We start from the raw sequence: 20,293 nt of genomic DNA on the forward strand, positions 1-20,293 counted from the left end.
GTTCCCTCAGGGGAAAAATTATCCAAAGATGTGTCCACCGACTGCACATCTAGCTCATGTGTGTGTCTTTGTGTGCATAGAAAGAAGCTGAGAGGAGAGGGAGATATGAACACATCCATTCCTCAACCTCTCCTTTACGAAATGTGTTCCTAAAAATGAGTTGCAAATTGAATGTTTAAAATCTGGACTATACAGATCCTTGCATGCTATAAGGTAGTGTAGAAGAGGGTATACATGGGAGGAGGACTTCTAAAAACTATGAAATTTTACCTTTGGAATACGTGTTTCATTTTCTTACCCCCTGAGTGTTATGCAATGTACTCATGATTATTTGGGATTAAAATATTAAGAAATAAATTAAGTTACAAACGATTAACTTAATTTTGGAAAGTCTTACCTTAAATTCCAATTATCTCAGCTTACTGAAAATACAATTCATGCAAAGGAGAAAATGAGTTTGCTGTTAGGGACAAGGATGTGCTGGCACAGATATTGCAGAGGATTCAGCACTGGCTTCCACTCCTTCATGCAGTCTTTCAACATTTGTAGAGCACCCAGTACATGCCAGGTGCTTTCTAGGTAGTAAGCAAGAGAGAACCGCTGCTTCTTTAAGTGCTTTCTCCCCATTACATTCAAATGGGAGAAGCAAACTAAGTAAATAACCAAATAAATAAATACTTGGAGATAGTTGATACCATTAACCTATTAACACACCCAAGCTTATGTGGACAGAAGTGAAGGAAAGATATTTGAGCTGAGTTGGAAAGAAGGCACATCCCAAGGAGAGGGAACAACTAGAGTCAAGGGCTTGAGGGAGACACAGGTGTTGACTATAAGAGAAGAGAAAAAAAGGCCAAGGTAACTAGGTAACTAACACAGTGCCCACAAACCTTTTCTGTAAAGGGCTAAATAGAGACTTTAGCCTTTGCAGGGCATACGGTTTCTGTTGCAACTACCCAACTGCACCATTGCATGAAAGCAACCACAAATCATACGGAAATGAATGGGCAGGGCTGTGCTCCAATATAACATTTTTATGAATGTTGAAATTTGAATTTCATAGAATCTTCGAGTACTACAAAATACCCTCCTTTTGATTCATTATCCACCATTTAAAGATGTAAAAACCTTTCTTAGTTCACAGGCCACACAAAAATAAGTAGCAGGCCAGATATGGCCCATGGGACACAGTTTTCTGGCTCCTAGGCTAAACTCATTCAGGTAAGTTGATATGGTTTGGCTGTGTCCCCACACAAATTTCATCTTGAATTGTAGCCCTCATAATCCCCATGTGTCATGGGAGGGACCCAGTGGGAGGTAACTGAGTCATGGGGTGGGTTTTTCCCGTGCTGTTCTCATGATAGTGAATAAGTCTCATAAGATCTGATGGTTTTAGAGAGGGCAGTTCACCTGCACATACTTTTTTTTTTTTTTTTTTTTTTGAGATGGGGTTTTGCTCTTGTCGCCCAGGCTGGAGTGCAATGGCGCAATCTCAGCTCACTGCAACCTCCACCTCCTGGGTTCAAGTGATTCTCCTGCCTCAGCCTCCCAAGTAGCTGGGATTACAGGCACCTGCCACCACCATGCCTGGCTAATTTTTTGTATTTTTAGTAGAGATGGGGTTTCACCATGTTGGTCAGGCTGGTCTTGAACTCCTGACCTCAGGTGATCCACCCGCCTCGGCCTCCCAAAGTGCTGGGATTACAGGCATGAGCCACCACACCTGCCCCTGCTACACACACTCTCTTGCCTACTACCATGTAAGATGTGCCTTTGCTCCCTTTCACCTTCTGCCACGATTGTGAGGCCTCCCAGCCATGTGAGTCCATTAAACCTCTTTTTCTTTATAAATTACCTAGTCTCAGGTATTGCTTCATAACAGTATGAGAATAGACTAATACATAAGTGAATGGCAGAAGAGGGGATAAAAGACAGTATCAGGAGCTAGAAGCAACAGTTTTGGCTTGGGGCTTTATTCTACATGCAAGTGGAGCGATTTAAAATGGGAGAAATATGGTCTGACATGTTTTTAAAAAATTACTTTGGCAATTGAGTGGCAATTCTGATGGTGTCATCGACTTCCTTGAAAAAATGTGTCAACAGGGAATGGAACACTATCCTCTTGATTAAGGAGTCTGGAGCAAACCATCTTCCTCTCAAAAGCTCTATGGGGCAAGGCATGGTGGCTCACACCTGTAATCCCAGCTCTTTGGGAGGCTGAGGCAGGCAGATCACCTGAGGTCAGGAGTTGAAGACCAGCCTGGCTAACATGGAGAAACGTCATCTCTACTAAAAATACAAAAATTAGCTGGTCATGGTGGCACGCACCTGTAATCCCAGCACTTTGGGAGGCCAAGGCAGGCAGATCACCTGAGGTCAGGAGTTCGAGACCATCATGGCCAACATGGAGAAACCCCATGTCTAATAAAAATACAAAAATTAGCTGGGTATGGGGTGGTGCACACCTGTAATCCCAGCTACTCGGGAGGCTGAGGCAGGAGAATCACTTGAACACAGGAGGCAGAGGTTGCAGTGAGTTGAGATTGTGCCATTGTACTCCAACAGTGGGCGACAGAGCAAGACTGTCTCAAAAAAAAAAAAAGAAAAAAAAACCTTTATGGATCTGTAGATTTCTCTCTGTATTTGAATCGCTGAAGGCTTTACTTTTCTTTAATGTTGATTCTCTGTCCACAATTTTAAAGATTTCCTCATTTTCTTCCATCACTAAATATGGCCTTGGAGACACAATGTCTTAGGATACATTTTCAGGATTTCATGTGTGTTCTTTCATTTTATTTTCCTTTCACAAGTGAAGTCATCTGACCAGTAACCAATTGAAGTTAAATAGTCAATACTGTCTGTACATCTGACAGACTCTATCCTCGCCTCAAATGTATTACCATAAGTACCGGCATTTTCACATTTCCATTTTCTACTCATTTTTATAATGTAAGAAAAAACTGGAGAAAAATTCAATCACAGCTGTACAGATAAGGGGGGTAAGAGAGAAAAACTGGCCTCATGGCTGGCAGACATCAGAGTACAATGGCTTCAAATGGTTTTGTAAAGTCCAAATTCAACACCGGGGTTATAAATGAATAATAATAAACAAAAGTGTGGTTTCTCCCTTCCCATCAATTCTGCCCTATATGAGAGGAAAGGCTGTCAGGGACTTGGTCCTTTTAGGCTTCCCTGTGTTTCTTTGACTACCCCTCCCAAATCCCAATTTCCAGTGTCCTGTCAAGAGCCTGACTTGACCTGTATATTGGTTCATAGACTGTGCCTGGCATCTTGACATTCAACTTAGTCTAGCAGCCCAGCTCCAGCTAACCACGCCCCAGAAGAGAGGGAGTGCCGCCATGTTAGTCAAGTCAGCAAAGCCTTTACTCTTGACAAGTTTGGACCTCTTAAAAATCCAAAGGTGTTCAACCCTTGTTAGCCTGGACAACATACAAACTTGGCTCCCTCAACTGTCATAAGAAATAGATAATGACAACTTCTTAGACATATAGCAACAAAGAAAGGAAGTCATGCATTTCAAACTCTCTTCAAGACACTTAATAAGTTAACCAAGGTAAATGAGTAACCAGATCAAATCTATCAGAATTTTTCATCCCCCAATTTCAGCCTCTTAGTTAAATTTCAACCCATCCTGTGTCCATAGAAGTGAAGCCTTTTGTAACAAGGCTCTGAATAATGCAAAAAAAAAGAGGTGGGGTGGGAGTTAAGATGTGAGTCTGTGACAGGCATAGTCTAAAATGGCCCCAATGATCCTCACCTCCCAGTACTCACATCCTTATATAATCCCTTCCCCTTGAATGTGGCTAGACTAGTGACTAGCTTCTAAGCAACAGAGCATGGTAAAGGTGATGGGATATCATTTATGTGATTAGGCTACATAAGATGATGACTTCTGTCCTGCTGCAGAAGTAGCAAGAATATAGCAGATTGTCTCCCTTGCTCAGGAAATGGGGCAAGCCCACATATGTTAGAAAGGTCCATGTGGCAAGAAACTGAGGGTGGCTTCTGGCCAACAGCCCCCTCAAGGAGCTAAAATGCTTAGTCCAGCAGCCTGCAAGAAACTCAATGCTGCCAACAACTATATGAGGTTGGAAACAGATCCTTCCCTATGGAGCCTTCATATGAGATCACACCCCTGGCCAACACCTTGACTACAGCCTTATGAGAGATGTTAAAAGCAAAGGACTCAGTTAAGCTGTGCTCAGAGACTACTGACCCACAGAAACTGTGAGACAATAAATGTGTGTTAAGTGGCTAACTTTGTGTTAATTGGTCACGCAGTAACAGTTAACTAGTACAGGGTCCAACTTGTCATTTCAATTTGAATTTCTCAAGTCATCCTAATCCAGGAGTCACATGTTGTCAAGCCTCTGCACACCTCTCGCTGCATTATCATAAGCTTTCATGAATTTAAAAGAATAGATTAGAGGTTGATTTCTTCTAAAGAACCACTACAGTAAACCAATCTCAAACCCTTTCTTCCAACAAAAGGACATCATCAATTGCCACATCTTCCCCTTTGATGCAAATGACAAAGAGGAAAATCAAACCATGTCATTGCCATCTCTGAGTCCAGGAGAAAGAGATAATGACAGCACCTGGCCTGTCTTGCCTCACATCAGGAATGCAGTGAGACAGTTCTGAGCCATGGACCTTCCCAGACCATTTGAATGAGACTGACATCATGAGGAAGCGGGTATCCTCTGGTTGGGAATCCTCTAGTGGCTGTATCATTATTTTCTATTAAAGCCCCTATTGCATAGGAATTTTTTCCCATGCTGATATGAATCTCTCATGGAAAATAAAAGTTATTTTTAACTATGAGCCTTAGGCTATAAACTCATCCTCCCCAAAGAGTTAGGATCAAGCAAAATCAAAGAAGTTAGAGGAAGTTAGAGGAAGAACACATCCTGGAGTGACTTGGCCACACCTGCAGACCATGTGCCTTTCCCCATAACTGTCCTCTGAATGCTCTTCTGGGACCTCTTCCCTCTCGCTTTTACCTGAGTCCCTTTTTATGTATTTTCTCCTACATGCTCATCCCACCGTGCCTTCATTCAACCTGCTCCTAAGAAAACTTGACTTTACGATAGTAAGAGCTTTCCAACTAGCTAAGGTTGATTCTTCAATTCAATGTACTACTCCAAATACTTCAATCCAGAGTTCATTAGGTTGAAGGCATCATGCTAACCCCCACAGGAGACATGTGAAGAGCTGTGTCTGCAAAGCCTTTAAAAATGCTCCACAAACTTCCCTGCCTTCTTCCATTATAGAATGGGGCCAGAGTGCGTCCATTATAGAATGGGGCCAGAGTGCACACCCCAGGTTCAAAACCTAAAAAGCAGGTTTCAGGCCTTGCCCCAACCCTCAGTTCTTGTGCAGCCTTGGGTTGGTCCTCTAAACCACCTAAGATCCAGCTTCCTATCTGCAAAAGCATCACAAGACTTGTTAAAAGCAGGGATTAAAATGGAATGGTATGACTGAAAATACTCTAAAAAGAGTCACTGTGATTAGGGCAAACTATTTCACCTTTTCTTATAACTCAAAGTTATCCATAAAATAATCGGTTACTGTGCTGGGAGCCCACATCTATTTTTTCTCCTCCTGACATTATCATTGTCATGACTGCCAGTACATCTTCACCAAAGCAATAAGGTGGGACCTCTGGGGTCTTCCAAGGAGAAAAGCATGCTTGGCCCTTATACCTAGCAGCTGCAGCTACTGAGTTGATTGAGCTTTCATCACTGCTTTTTACATTTACACCTCCTAATTCAACACTGGGGGATATAAATGTAGCAACAGTTAACTAACACTGGGTCCAAACTGTCATTTCAATTCGAATTTCTCAAGTCATCCTAATCCAGGAGTCACATGCTGTCAACTCTGCACAATTCTCACTGTATTATCATAAGCTTTCATAAATTTAAAAGAATAGATTACAGGTTGATTTCTTCTAAAGAACCACTACAGTAAACCAATATCCCTCCTCTTCCCTAGTAATGAGGTCATCACTGCCTTTATTTATCAGCACTGCAAGCATGCCTCCCTGAAACAGCCTTCTCCCTCCTTCGAAACCTTCTGAGCTTAGAAATCAAATAAAAACTTGCTAGAATTGCAGGTAAAGTAACAGCTGCTGGCCACTGAAGGAGAGACTAAGGGCTCTCCTCGGGAGGAAAAAACAAGAACTTTGTGTGTTTAATATCTCTTTGGTAGCTCAGAGGCTCTTTAGCTTCTTTCTAGGTTCCACACAGTGCATTAGAGGCAAGTCTTCTATTTACACGATGTCTGGTATAGAGTTACCATTTCCTATTTCTATCTAGGATCTCACCTGGTGCCCACCCACAAGTGTTAATGTGTATCTGCACGTCTAATACGCAACAGCAATGAGACCACGGGCATTCCACTCTTAAATTAGGAATTTCCTCTGTACATACTCAATATATACAGATTTCTTCTAAAGAACCACTACAGTAAACCAATATTGCTCCTCTTCTCTAGTAGTGAGGTCATCACTGCTTTTATTTATCAGCACTGTATATACTCAATATATACAGAGGAAATTCCTATTTAAGCATGATCATCATTTCCACACTATTTATTCACCATTTTGTATATGTTACTTCACGTTACACTCACAACCATCTAATGAGATAGGCACTATTATTCCCATTTGCTAGGCACTATTATTTCCATAAAGAAATTAAAGGCTCAGAGAGGTTAACTGATTTTCCCAAGGATATAGAGAGAGTAAGCATGACGATTAAGAATCCCAACCAGTCTGGCTTCAGAGCCCATCCAGATGGTGATGAAAATATCTCCAACAATGGCTATAAGTTCAAGTCACATTACAAATTTTTCCTAATGAACAGAAGTGAACCCTAAAATCCACCCATCAAATTGAAATTTATCACGACACATGCGTGAGTTAACAATTCTCCAAAAGGTAATAATATTATAACCACCACTGCTACTATTCCTCACCAGGTATTTGACATGCATCCTCTGAAATCTTCATAACCCCCTGCCAGACTGGTAGAATTATTCCCACTGACAGCGGGGAATCTAGGCTCAAAAAATCACAGTAATTTGCCCAAGGATGCAGACTCAGTAAGCGGCAAGAGCTGGGATTTTAATTCAGGTCTCTCTGACTCCAATGCCTCTTCTCTTTCCAACATGTTGAGTGACCCAAGATGAGATATATTTAAGGGCAAACTAGTCTTTGAAAATATAGTCAGTCTTCACAATTCAGAAGATTCTTCTGAATCTTTCACAGCTTTGAAACTGAGACAACGCTGGTCTGGAAATGAACATAGCTGGGTGGGAACCAGGTTTGTTCAGTTAATAGTTGTGTGACTGAGTATGTTGCATAACCTCACTAAGACTGAATTTCTTTATAATAATGCAACTTCACAGGGTCTTTATGTGGATTGAATGGGATAATGTGTGACATACGTGCAGGCATCAAGGTCTATGGCACACAGAGGGTACTTTAAGTATTCTTTCTTTAATTATTATTTTTCTTTAGAAAATGTAAATATGAATTGAGATTTCTGAATGACAGATTTAAGATAAACCAGCTACTATTATACAAGACAGAACACAGAATCTTCGATTCAAGATTAAAATCGCTGAAAGTATCCTAGAAATCACTGAATATTCATTTACTCACCAACATTAAGTGAGCACCAACTATGTGCAGGAATTACGCTAGGCACAGGGGATCAGCAGGGAAAAGAACAAAATACGGATGATTATGGAGCACAAATTCCAGTAGAAAAGAGTCAGAATAAAATAGAAAAGAGTCTAAAATAAAACACAAAGATAAACAAGAAGACCATTTCAGAGAGTTAAGTGTTATGGTTGGAAACAGCAAAGCTCTCTCTTATTTGGCTAAGAGGAAAACTGATCTCCAAACCAGAGAAGGGACTTGATTGGCCAAAGACCCCACCCAGGATTAATGGTGTGTCTTTGTTCTCCAGACCACCGATTCTCAAATTTTCACATCTATCAGAATCACCTGAAAGGGTTTAAAAACACAAATTTCTGGGTCCCACACCAGAGTTTTTAACTCAGTGGATCTGCTATGGAGCCCAAAACTTTGCATTTCTGAAAAGTTCCCAGGTGATGCTGACACTGCTGGTCCAGGGACCACACTTTGAAAACCACTGCCATTAAGGAACATAACCATACCAGAAAGTAGTGAGGCAGAAAGAGCAGAGGACAAGTACTGTAACCCCTCTCCACCTGCCATACCATCTCCTACCAGTGCCAAACTCCATCACTAAACTCAGTCAGGAATCAGAGTGCAAAAGAGTCAAGGTCATGTAGCCTCCTGGAACCCAGAGCAGTACAGAGAAGCTCCATTAACACAATTCCCTCCCCTTGCCCCTTTCCACATTAAAGGGTTCAAAACCTCACTGAGGCTTCCCACTAGCCCTAGTCTCCAAGTGCCTCGGCATCCCTTGTGAGTTCTCTTAACCTCAACCCCACCACATGAATAGTCCCTTTGTTAAAGTCTCTTGACACACAGGAGTTGAATTCTGTTTTCTGTTAAGATCCGGAGAGATACACCACCAGATCCCAGACAGTTCCACTAGTGGGATAATTTCTGAAACTGACAAACAGCTCTTCTATTTCTTCCTAAAGTAACAGCTATAAAATGCAGGTCAAATATCAGATAATTTTTTTTGCTACACAAATACAAATCGTACATGCAATTCGCAAGCCCTTGCACAGGCTGCGCAGCGAGATCACTCTAAATACAGCTTGTGGGCCTGGGATAAACATTAGAGTGACCAACTCATCCTGATTTGTCTCAAACATTCCTACGTTTTCAATGAGCACTGAAGGTCCTATGTCCTAGGAACCATCTCCATCCTGGGCAAACGAGGATAATTGGTCACCCCAGCCATGCACTCTTATGTTTTCTTGCATTTATGACGCCTCCACTGAACTCCCAGCAATAGCACTATCACCAAGGATGGCTAGTATTTATGGAGCACTTTCCATGAGCCTGGCTCCTTGCTAAGCATTTTACATACCTCACCTTATTAATTTCTCACAACCATCCTACAAGCAAGTTACTACTATTTGCCTTATTTCACAGATGATAAAATCGAGGCTCAAAGGGGTTAAGTAGCTTGTTCAGGTCATACACACAGCTTATAAATTAGCACAGGCTTAACTTGAGCCCACAGTCTGAGATCAGAGCCTGCAGTCTCTTTTTTTTTTTTTTTTTTTTTTTTTTGAGATGGAGTTTCACTCTTGTTGCCCAGGCTGGAGTGCAATGGCGCAATCTCTGCTCACCGCAACCTCCACCTCCCGGGTTCAAGGGATTCTCCTGCCTCAACCTCCTGAGTAGCTGGGATTACAGGCATGCGCCACCACGCCCGGCTAATTTTGTATTTTTAGTAGAGATGGGGTTTCTCCATGTTGGTCATGGCTGGTCTCAAACTCCCGACCTCAGGTGATCCGCCCGAGAGCCTGCACTCTTCACCACCACGTGGTTCATGACAGAGCAGATGGACTCACCTGCCCCAGATCTGATTCCATAAGGAAGGAAGATTCAGCCAAGAACTACCAAAAGGGCATGTTAGAAACCAAGCAGTAACACTGCAGTCACAGAGCGGAAACTGAGAGGGGATCTACATGTTCTTCATTTTAAGGCACACAATGAAAAAGTCAACAGCAAGGTGTTTGGTGCCTTTGGAAAATCAGAGATAAAATTATGCAGGCCCTTATATCTCAGAATCAGAGATTCTTGCAGCAAAATCTGCGGCATTCAACACCTGATGCATCCTACAAATGCAAAAGCAGTCCCATCTGATACCTTGGCTTCGACCTCTCATTTGTAAAACTGGAATAATGATCACCTGTCTTAAATCCACAAGGTGGCTGTCCTGTGGAGAAAGTGAACTCAACTAACTCTGTCCAGCCAGAAGTGTTTTCCTAAACTGCTGTGCTTGCTGGAGCCCCAGAGGTCCAAAGTCCATAGTGTGGGGTGATCCCTGGGGTTTGGTATATGGCACCTTCAGGTGCTGGGTCCCCAGTGTGAAATCAGGGGCAGCTATATCTAGGGGCTCAACCTCTGTTCCAGGACAGGTGAGGGTCCTTCCCTCAGAATTACCCGCTTGTATGACTAGGATAGTTGAGACTCACTTGTTGGGGAGATGGAGCTTCCTTCTGGGAAAGACAGTCTCTCTCTCCCGTACCTCTTATTCCCATAAAAAATCTTCTAACATTCAACATCACATGGTGATTAAGAACCTGGACTCTGAATGAGACAACCACAGTGTGATTGTGACCAAGCCCTTGAACCTCCATAAAATCAATTATCTTGTCTGATACACGGGATTGCTGTGTCTGCCTCATGGGATCATTATGAGAATTAAATGAAGTCTTAGAATTTCCCCAAAGACATGCTCATTGAAAATTCTGAAGAAAGGCTTTCTACCCAGGAATTTCAAACAGGACCTAATTTTCTCCATAAGTATGAATTTTGCACAGCACATGGCACAAAGTAAGCCAGACAGAGAGAATATAAAGTAATGGCCAAGAACACAGAATCTAGCCTTGAATTCCTCTGACTCAAGTCAAGTTCCCATACTGACTAGCTATGTGACCTAGGGCTTGCTACGTAACCACTCTGTTCCTCAGTTTTGATGATCACTGTACCTACATCGTAACAGTGTTATGAAAACTCAAGGACTGATAATTAGTAAAACCCTTGAAAAGTATCTGGCTCATTACAAGTATTTAAAGCCTGTAATAATGTTAGTGCTTCCTATTTGGTAGTCATTTCATCTCCTGCATTTATTCCTCTGATTTTCAGTTTAGATCCTTCATATTCAGCAGACCCTGCTGCACCTGTGATTTTCATAACTCTTGAATCCAGTCCCTGTTATTATCGCCCATCTTCCATCATTTCACCATATGATTTTTCCCCTTCTTGCATTTTCTGCTTTTCATTCCAACTTGAGCCAAATGCTCTTCTCCTCTGTATACTCTTTTGGGTTTATAAGCCTTCCCTCCCAGGAAAGTGAAAATCCCTGCTGTCATATTCGAATCTGGACTGTTCTAATGGAGTCACTGTTTGAAATGAACAATCCTGGAAACAGGTTGCTTTATCTCCTGGACCTGGGGATTTCACAACTTATTCCTTTTGAACAAACAAACCATGAGTAGTGTCAAATAACAAAACTGATCCATTGGGAATATATATTTTAATATATTTAATCTTTATCAAAGATATCCAATGATTTGGTTTTCAGAACATAAAATAAAAATCCTAAAGTCAGAGGCCTAGAAGTTTAGTCTTTAAGAAACATAGAAATCATCTGGACATTTCACAGATGGGAAAGCGATGCCCAAGTTCACAGCACCTCTAAACATTGAAAAGATTGCACAACATTATTCTTTGAGTCAAATGTGCCTTTCTGAGGCCTCAGGCAAACCTAAGGCCAAAGGCTGTCCTATGAAAGAATCTCTGCTATTTCTCTGGGGTGCGAGGAAGTCTCTTCCATGGAGGTGCCAGGAAAGAGAAAGAGACGGAGGTGTGAAAAGGGGATAGAACTGATGGCTAAGAAGGTTCCCTCCACGGGCCCCACGCACTCCTGTTCAAATGTCTCCCTGTGTCTGTGATAAAGTTCTCTATTTCCCTTCTTCTGCATGATGCAGGGGTGTTAGGATTCCCAAGAGAAATCCTTTACAAACTCTGAAATAAGGCCTTCCATACAGAAAATAAAACCTAAATTTGTCTTCAAAAGATGACAGAAGAAAACTGTACATATATTTAAAATTCCTGTTATCTGTACCTTATTAATAAATCTTAAATTTCAAGAACATCTCTTGGAGCTGTGACTGTGCCACTGCACTCCAGCCTGGCAACAGAACGAGACCCTGGGCTCTGACTGTGCCATCGCACTCCAGCCTGGCAACAGAGCGAGACCCTGAGCTCTGACTGTGCCACCGCACTCCAGCCTGGCAACAGAGCGAGACCCTGGGCTCTGACTGTGCCACTGCACTCCAGCCTGGCAACAGAGCGAGACCCTGAGCTACAACTGTGCAGCGGCACAATCATAGCTCACTGCAGCCACAAACAGACATCACTTTTTAAAGGAATAACTGAAATGCAGAAATATTACAAAGAGAAGTGCAATTAACACCTAGGTTCTTCTCCATCAAGAATTATCAACCAATTTTAACAAACTTTCTTAAAGTATGTTCTCCTTTTCAAAAGCAACAGAATATTACAGACAAAGCCAAAATGCCCTTTATCCACCATCCTAGTTCCATTTTTCCCATACCTCTTCTAAAGAGTGTAGCATTCCATTCTGCTTTCAATGCTGACATAAACTTACATAGTTTGATTATTAATACATATTTGATTGATTTATCCATTAAATTGGCTCTGTTTTCTTTCCACAGAAGAACATGTGGACTTGCAGATGGTGACTTTGGTTCATGTACCAGAAAATCCTGATATTTGTAAATAGTCCTTAAATAGATGCCCAGATTATTAATATAAGATCATCCAAGAAGCTGATATAGAAGGGAAGCAGCATAGCAAAAACTGGGATGCTTCTATGTACAAGCAGGATTCTGCTAGTTTGAAGAGGTAACTAGCACCTCATTAGTAAACCATGAGGCCAGAAAAAGCCAGCCCAAGATATACTACATCTGCTTCAGCCCTGTGTAGTCACTGCACTCCCATAATATCCTGTATTTTTGGCTAAATAAATAAAAAATGTATAGAAGTTTGGCAGCACATACAAGGTCCTTGCCAAATCATCTGTAACCCATCTGCAATGACGCCATTGGTGTCAGAAGTGGGACAGACATGAAGAGCCCACCACAATGGCCACATTTTGGATAGGGATCAGAATATCAAAGTAGGACACAATGAGTAAAACATGCCTAAAACATGAGAATTTGAGGGGAGCTGGGTCTAGTGGAATTTATCCACGGTTCTTCTCCCTTCATCCATTTGGACCTGACATATAGTGAAAGATGGCTGGGACAAAGGCAGTTAAGCACAAGGCAAAATTCCTAGAACCTTTTGTGTCAGCCAAAGCAGTGGCTAGAACTAAGGATCTCCAGAAAAGTTGAAACCCCAGAAGGAGGAAATGTCTGAAGTTTGAGCCAAAAATCTATGGATCACAAAAGGATGCTCTCAAATTAGACATTTGAAAAGGTAACCTGGAATAGGAAAGATACCAAAGATCCCTAGAATCCCAGGTGGAACAGGTGGTCAGCAGCTTTCCAGGGACAAATGATAACTGCTGAGGTTTTGGAAGCATGAGGAAACGGGAATGCAATAAAGAAATGCTTCAATGCTCATCAAGCCAACTCTCAGGCAGAACAATTGCAATACAGAGAGATTTACACAAAGAAATTTAAATATATGTTAAATATTTCATATGTGGGAAGAGGAAAAGATAATAAGGATAAGAAGTCTGGCTTCATCAACCTTCAATTAAAAAGTGGCCCATCAGGAGCCTGGCCCCAAGTTACAGTTTTAAACTAAAAAATTCTGTTTTAAAATATTCTAAAGGCAGCAGTAACTTTGAAATTTGTTCAAATTAATTGCACTTTTCCACCAAAAATGGTGTTCAGAGGGTCAAGTCCCAGAAATATTTTCCTACTTGGAACAGGGATCTTCCAAGAGGAAAACTTAAATAATTTCATTGAGATGGAAAATTCACCTTGGGAAGTATACCCAGAAAAAGTTTATAAAACTTCTGCTGAAGCAAGGGTGTTGTAGTACCCGGATTTGGTTGGGTGTTTGCACGATTAAGCTGAGCATCTCACAAGTTGAAAACCATACATTTCCTCTTTTCCAGTAGGTTCCATTGCTTCTTAGTAAACCTAATAAAAATGATCTCAAAACTGCAACTGAAGTGTTAGACAGCTGGCCTCTACTTCATCCCAGACAATTTTGTTTAGGGGAAGATAACCACCCTGAACTGGAGCCAGCTGAGACACAGTGAGGAAGCTGGCTTTGTGCCTGTGCTTCTTTAAGGCTAGAAGCTCTGGGAAAATAACTAACCATTCCTGACACCCACCCTGCAACCCTGATTTGAGACCGTTTAGAATCTTGGCTCAAAGTTGTGATTTCTGAGCCAAAAGCCACTCCCCCATTCCAATACACACACTTTCTATTTAAAAAGGTGAAAAAATAATGCAAAAGGTTAAGAGACGGTAAATGGACAATCTTAGGCAGAGGAAAGATGCACTGACAAAGAAAAATGTAACAGTCAAAACATCCAAACTCTGGATCTGGAAATAGAAGAAAGACTGGACACTGAAATGGCTTTGAACTCAAAGCTGCAACAGCAGAGCAGAACAAGTTCCTTGACCCAGGCCTGTTAGGTGCATTTGTGCAGGTTCCACACAACAACAGGCAGCAGCCCTAATCTAGACACCTAGAACATGGTACCCCCACCTCCCTCACACCCAACCTTGCACTGCCAGATGTGCAAGACTGAAGGGGACAGGTAATAAATGGCAAACTGCTCAAAAACCCAAGCCCCTGAAAGTGGAGGCCAAACACTTCCCCAAGGCAGATGAAGGGTGAACTCAAGGTGTCTTAGAGCACTCCTTCCCAGGGTCACCTTGTAGAAATGACTCAAAAGGACTTAGGGTTGGAACCATCATACACTGGTGCCTCTCCTACCAAAATACAGATACTGCCTAGACAAGAACAATGGGGATCTTTGGAATCACCACCACCCCCGAATCAAACAGTTAAGCTGTAAAAACCAGTAAATTCTTGAAGCACATCTCCACCAGAAGTCCAATGTCTGGTCAGCCCATTTAGATTCTGACAAAACATCCTTCCTTCACTGCAGGATCTCCTGGGGCCCTAAACACAGTTACCTTGAAAAGAATATTGTGACAGTTTCTTCTGTGATAACTGTACTACTGCCACAACAACCAAAACCAAGAGTTCAGGCATGACGTGTTTCAATCCATATAATAACTTACATGTTTACATCAGACTTTTTAATTGCTATAACTTATCATATTCTCTATGTTAGTTTTATGGAGCCCATTTTTAAACCTCTGGAAATGGGTTAGAAAGGTCTAAAATAAGCGCCAATTTTAAAAACTGGGATATGTAAATGTAATAAAAATATTACATAGCCCTAATCTATTGGTGTTTTTTATAAATTGGATTTTGTGGAACTTAGATACTAGTGTAAAAATTTTAGTCTTACAAAAACACAGTCGTACTTCAATTTTGGGGGTAAAGGTTGAAAAGTTTTCTGATGGATCTTCATATTAATTCACTTCTACTTTCTGACATACCTAATTAACTTTTACAAAACTTAAACTAAATCCCTTCTGAGACACTAAATCTCTCTATTCTAAGGCCTTTAAAGAGTGAAAGCCTGACACTGAACTGGCACTAGTGCCCCCAAAATAAAAAGAATTAAAAGATCTGAACACACTTCAAAGGTTGTATTTGTATTTTTCTCCAAGAAACAAGGTTTCCTACACTTGTGTGTGACTTCAGGTTCCTGTGGTGGGCAGCTCCTGAAATGGTTCCCAATGACCCCCACTTCCTGGCATTCATGCCTGTGATGGTTAATCCTACGTGTCAACTCGGCTAGGCTAACAGATGCCCAGATAGCTGGTAAAATGTTATTTCTGGGTGTGTCTGTGAGGGTGTTTCTGGAAGAGATCAGCATTTGCACTGGTCAACTGAGTAAAGCAGATGGCCCTCCCCAATGTGGGTGGGCATCCTCCAATCCACTGGGGGCCCGAACAGAACAAAAAGGTAGAGAAGGGCGAATCTGCTCTCTTGGCTTGAGCTGGGACATCCATCCTCTCCTTCCCTTGGGCATCAGTGCTTCTGGTTCTTGGGTGTTCAGACTCAAGTCAGAGCCTACACCATCAACCCCCAAATTCTCAGGCCTTCAGGCTTACACCATCAACTTTCCTGGGACTCCAGCTTGCAGACTGTGGGACTTCTCGGCCTCTAAATCTGCATGAGCCAATTCCTGTAAGAAATGAATCAATCTCTCTCTCTCTCTCTCTCTCTCTCTCTCTCTCTCTCTGCCCCCACCTCCCTCCCTTCCTCTCTCTCCCTGTCATATATATAGAGAGAGGAAGAGAGAGGAAGGGAGGGAGGGATATATATATATATACACACCCACATTTTTTTTTTTGAGACAGAGTTTCACTCTTGTCTCCCGGGCAGGAGTACAATGGCACAGCCTCAGCTCACTGCAACCTCCACCTCCCAGGTTCAAACGATTTTCCTGCCTCAGTCTCCCAAGTAGCTGGGACTACAGGCACGCACCATCATGCCCAGCTAATTCTGCATTTTTAGTAGAGACAGGGTTTCACCATGTTGGCCAGGCCGGTCTCGAACTCCTAACCTCAGGTGATCCGCCCACCTTGGCTTCCCAAAGTGCTGGAATTACAGGTGTGAGCCACCACACCCAGCCAATATATAATATACATTTACAATGTGATATATAATATATATGCTCTATTATATATTCTAATATATAGCCTATTGGTTCTGTTTCTCTGCAGAAATCTAAGACAACTTCCTTGTGCAATTCCTTCCCCTTGAGTGTGAGCTGAACCTAGTGACTTGCTTCTGACAGAATATGACAAAGTGATGTGATGTCACTTCCCAAATTAGGTTACAAAGGACTGTGACTTCCGTCTTGCTCACACTCTCTCCGGCCCTCTCCCTTGCTCACTCTGACAAAGCCAAGTGCCACATTGTGAGCTGTCCGATGAAGTGGCCTGTGTGGCAAGGAACTGAGCATGGCCTCTAGCAAACAGCTCATGAGAGACGGAGGTCCTCAAGCCAAGAGCCCATGAGTAAGTGAATCCCGCCAACAGCTACGTAAGTGAACCTGGAAGCAGACCCTTCCCCATTCAAGCTGAACTGACTGCAGCCTGTGAGGGGCCCTGAGCCACAGGACCCAGCTATGCCACACAGATTCCTGAGCCAAAGAAATAGTGAGCCAATAAAACCACTGCATTGGGGGAGTAACTTGTTATTAACAGACAATTAATATAGCTCCTTTAGAACACGACTGGGCTTGCTTTTCCTTTTCAGAAAGTTGGGGCCCAAGAAAGAAACATGGACAGCCGGGACCTGACTCTGGACCTGACACAGGGCCCAGGCACTTGGAGGCCAATTCCAAGATGCTAAAGAAAAAAAGACATGGTGACCTCAACTTCTCAGTAATACTCATTTAAACACAGTATGGCAATGTGGCAAAATTATTTTTAATTATATTAATGAGTTATCCTATTCAAACTAAGTTTACAAAATCAAAGAGATAAATAATCATAAATGCATGCTGTTTAAAACCTCTTTCTTTTCTATCCCTAATGCCACCAGCTGTCCCCATTTTACCCTGCTGTATGCCAGTGTTCAAACAAAACACCAAAAATATGCACCCAGATTCTGATGTTCCCACAACAAAGGGACCAGGGCTCTTTAAATAATAACTACTATCATAATAATATAATAAATAATAACAAACCAAGACGTGGGCCTGAAAATCCTTGTTGTCACCGGAAAATAAGGACTCTCTCAAGGAGGCCTGGAGGTGGTAAATAAGAACATGGTTTGAAGGAGCTTCCAATAGCCAAACTGATCACTTAAGCGGGACATGCACAAAAGCATAATTACAGTCAATCAGAGGAAGTCAAGATCACCCAAGGCCACTAGTACCTGTGATGATCCAACATGAAGCACTGTTTTTGAAAAGTCCTGCTTGCTGATGTGAACCCATTCATTCATGCTCAGTTACAAAGAGACAAATGCGTGATCCCTAAGGGATGACTACATAACCACCCACCATGAGGTCAGGGAGGACCAAGAGAAATGGGTTTGTGGTCTTGTGTCTGCTTCTAGAACCAATAGGATAAAAGAGGGAGTAAAGCAAAATGAGGGGTGGTCTGAGAAGAAACAGGTTTCCAAGGTCCTGGGAAGCAGGAGCTGGAACATAACTTATTGTGGGACATGTAGTCGGCAGCACTGCATTCTTCCACAGAAAAGGATAAGCTCCATGACGCTAAGAAAGTTAGAAGTTTGCAAACGTCTTCCTTTTTTTTTTTTTTTTTTTTTTTTTTTGAGACGAGTCTTGCTCTTTTGCCCAGGCAGAAATACAGTGGCATGATCTCAGCTCCCTGCAACCTCCGCCACCTGGGTTCAAGCGATTCTCATCCCTCAGCCACCCAAGTAGCTGGGATTACAGGCACATGCCACCACACCCGGCTAATTTTTGTATTTATAGTAGAGCCGGCGTTTCATCATGTTGGCCAGGCTGGTCTTGAACTCTCAAGTTCAAGTGATCCATCCACCTCGGCCTCCCAAAGTGCTAGAATTACAGGCGTGAGCCACCACTCGCCCAGCCGTGGTTTGCAAACATCTTTTAAGAGCAGCACTTGAACTATTAGCGTGAAGTTCCTCCTGGATGTTGATGGAAGCCCCCTACAAAGGCAGAGACAAAGCTGGTGTGGAGCTGTTTTCTCCTCTGCTCATCAAACCAAAGGCGCCAAAAAAAAAAAAAAAAAAAAAGTTGCATCTGCTCCTGATCCAAGGCACTTCTACTCTTCTGTTAAATCTCTACGTCCTTAGCTTAATGAGAAAAGAAATGAATGAATGATCTATTCTCTCCCCCACAAATCCATACCCTACCAAAATATTCAGGGTAAAAGTTATTCATGTCTTTAATTTTAATAGACATTGCCAAATTAGCACTCAGAAAGGCTGTTTCAATTTTCACTACTCAAAAATGAACAAAGCTACCTAATTGCTCAGATCCTTGTCAAGACTTGATAGTCTTAAACTTCTGCATTTTTGCCAAATTGATGAGGGGGAAAAATGCTACTTCATAGATTTAATTCACAGTCTAAAGAGCCTTTCAAAGGGCGAGAGATAATGCTTTGCAAATTGCTAATACAACAAACTATTTTGGAAACTAGCAAGAGATGATAAGTCATAGTAACGCCATTTCCTTGGTGCCTGTTTTCTGCTGGGGACCAGGCTTGACAATTTACAGGTATTATCTCCAGCTCTTGCAGCAATGAGGCATCGGTAGCCCCATTTTACAAATGCAGAAAAAAGGACGCAGAGCACTGAAGTAACTTATCAAGGCCACAGCACAAGTACATTAGGGAGCTGAGATTTACACATAAGTCTAACTTCACAAAGACCCGTGGTCAAATAAAAGTTTTAACAGCTTTAGTCCATAAAATTTCATCCATCATCAGGGTACTATTCTATACCTTTTAGCAAATGTAGAGTTACACGACCATCACCACCTTCCAGTTTCCAAGTCAAGAAAGTTAAAGGTTTGCAAACACCTCGAGAGCAGCATATAAACTGTTCTCTCAGGCTCGCTTCCTATAAACCCCTGTTCCATGCCCAGCTCTAGGCAACCACTGGTCTGCTGTCTGTCTCCATAGATCTGCCTTATCTGCGCATCTATAAAATATACAGTCTCTTACATCCAACTTCTTTTGCTTAGCATAATGTTCTCGAGGCCCATCCATGGCGTACCCTGTATCAGCAGTTCATTCCTTTTTATTCCTAGTCGTATTCCCTTGGAGGGATTCGCCAGTTGATGAACATCTGGATTGTTTTCAGGTTTTGGCTTCTGTGAATAATGCTGCTACAAACATTCATGTTCGTGTCTTTCTGTGGACATATGTTTTCATTTCTGTTGGGTAGATTCCTAGAAGTGGAATTGCTGGATTTTATGGGGAGTGTCTGTTTAACTTTTTAAAGAAACTGCCAAACTGTTTACCAAAGTGGCTCCACCATTTTTTATTCCCTCCAGCATCAAACAAAAATTGTCAACTGAATATTCAAGAAATGTGAGACTTTGCATCTCTTCCACTTATGCTCCAGGAGATGTGTTTGTGTGTCACACGCACTTCAGCAGCCTGGCTTCAGTGTGAGAAAAAATTAAGTCTGCCACACTGTGGGACTGCTTCAATTTCCAGGTGACTTACCAGTCTGAAGGTGGATCTGATGGGGCTTCTGCACAACCCTTCCTTGTGGATATACCTAGGAAGGACTAACTGAAATAATGCTCACATTTGAAGATAAAACAGGCCCTAATGGGCCAGATGCAGTGGCTCACACCTGGAATCCCAGCACTTTGGGAGGCCGAGGCGGGAGGATCACAAGATCGAGAGATTGAGACCACCCTGGCTAACACGGTGAAACTCTGTCTCTACTAATAATACAAAAATTAGCTGGGCACAGTGGCGTGCACCTGTGGTCCCA

At 42.2% G+C, this 20,293-nt stretch overlaps 1 protein-coding gene across 12 annotated transcripts in view; it reads right to left on the reverse strand.

Annotated features, from left to right (window-relative positions):
* The window catches only part of PTPRT (protein tyrosine phosphatase receptor type T), a 1,135,643-nt gene that overhangs the window by 1,109,978 nt on the left and 5,372 nt on the right, over window positions 1-20,293 (reverse strand). The gene's annotated exons all lie outside the window — the stretch shown is intronic.

Source organism: Pongo pygmaeus, chromosome 21 (assembly GCF_028885625.2).
Source record: "Pongo pygmaeus isolate AG05252 chromosome 21, NHGRI_mPonPyg2-v2.0_pri, whole genome shotgun sequence".
NCBI lineage: Eukaryota > Metazoa > Chordata > Mammalia > Primates > Hominidae > Pongo > Pongo pygmaeus.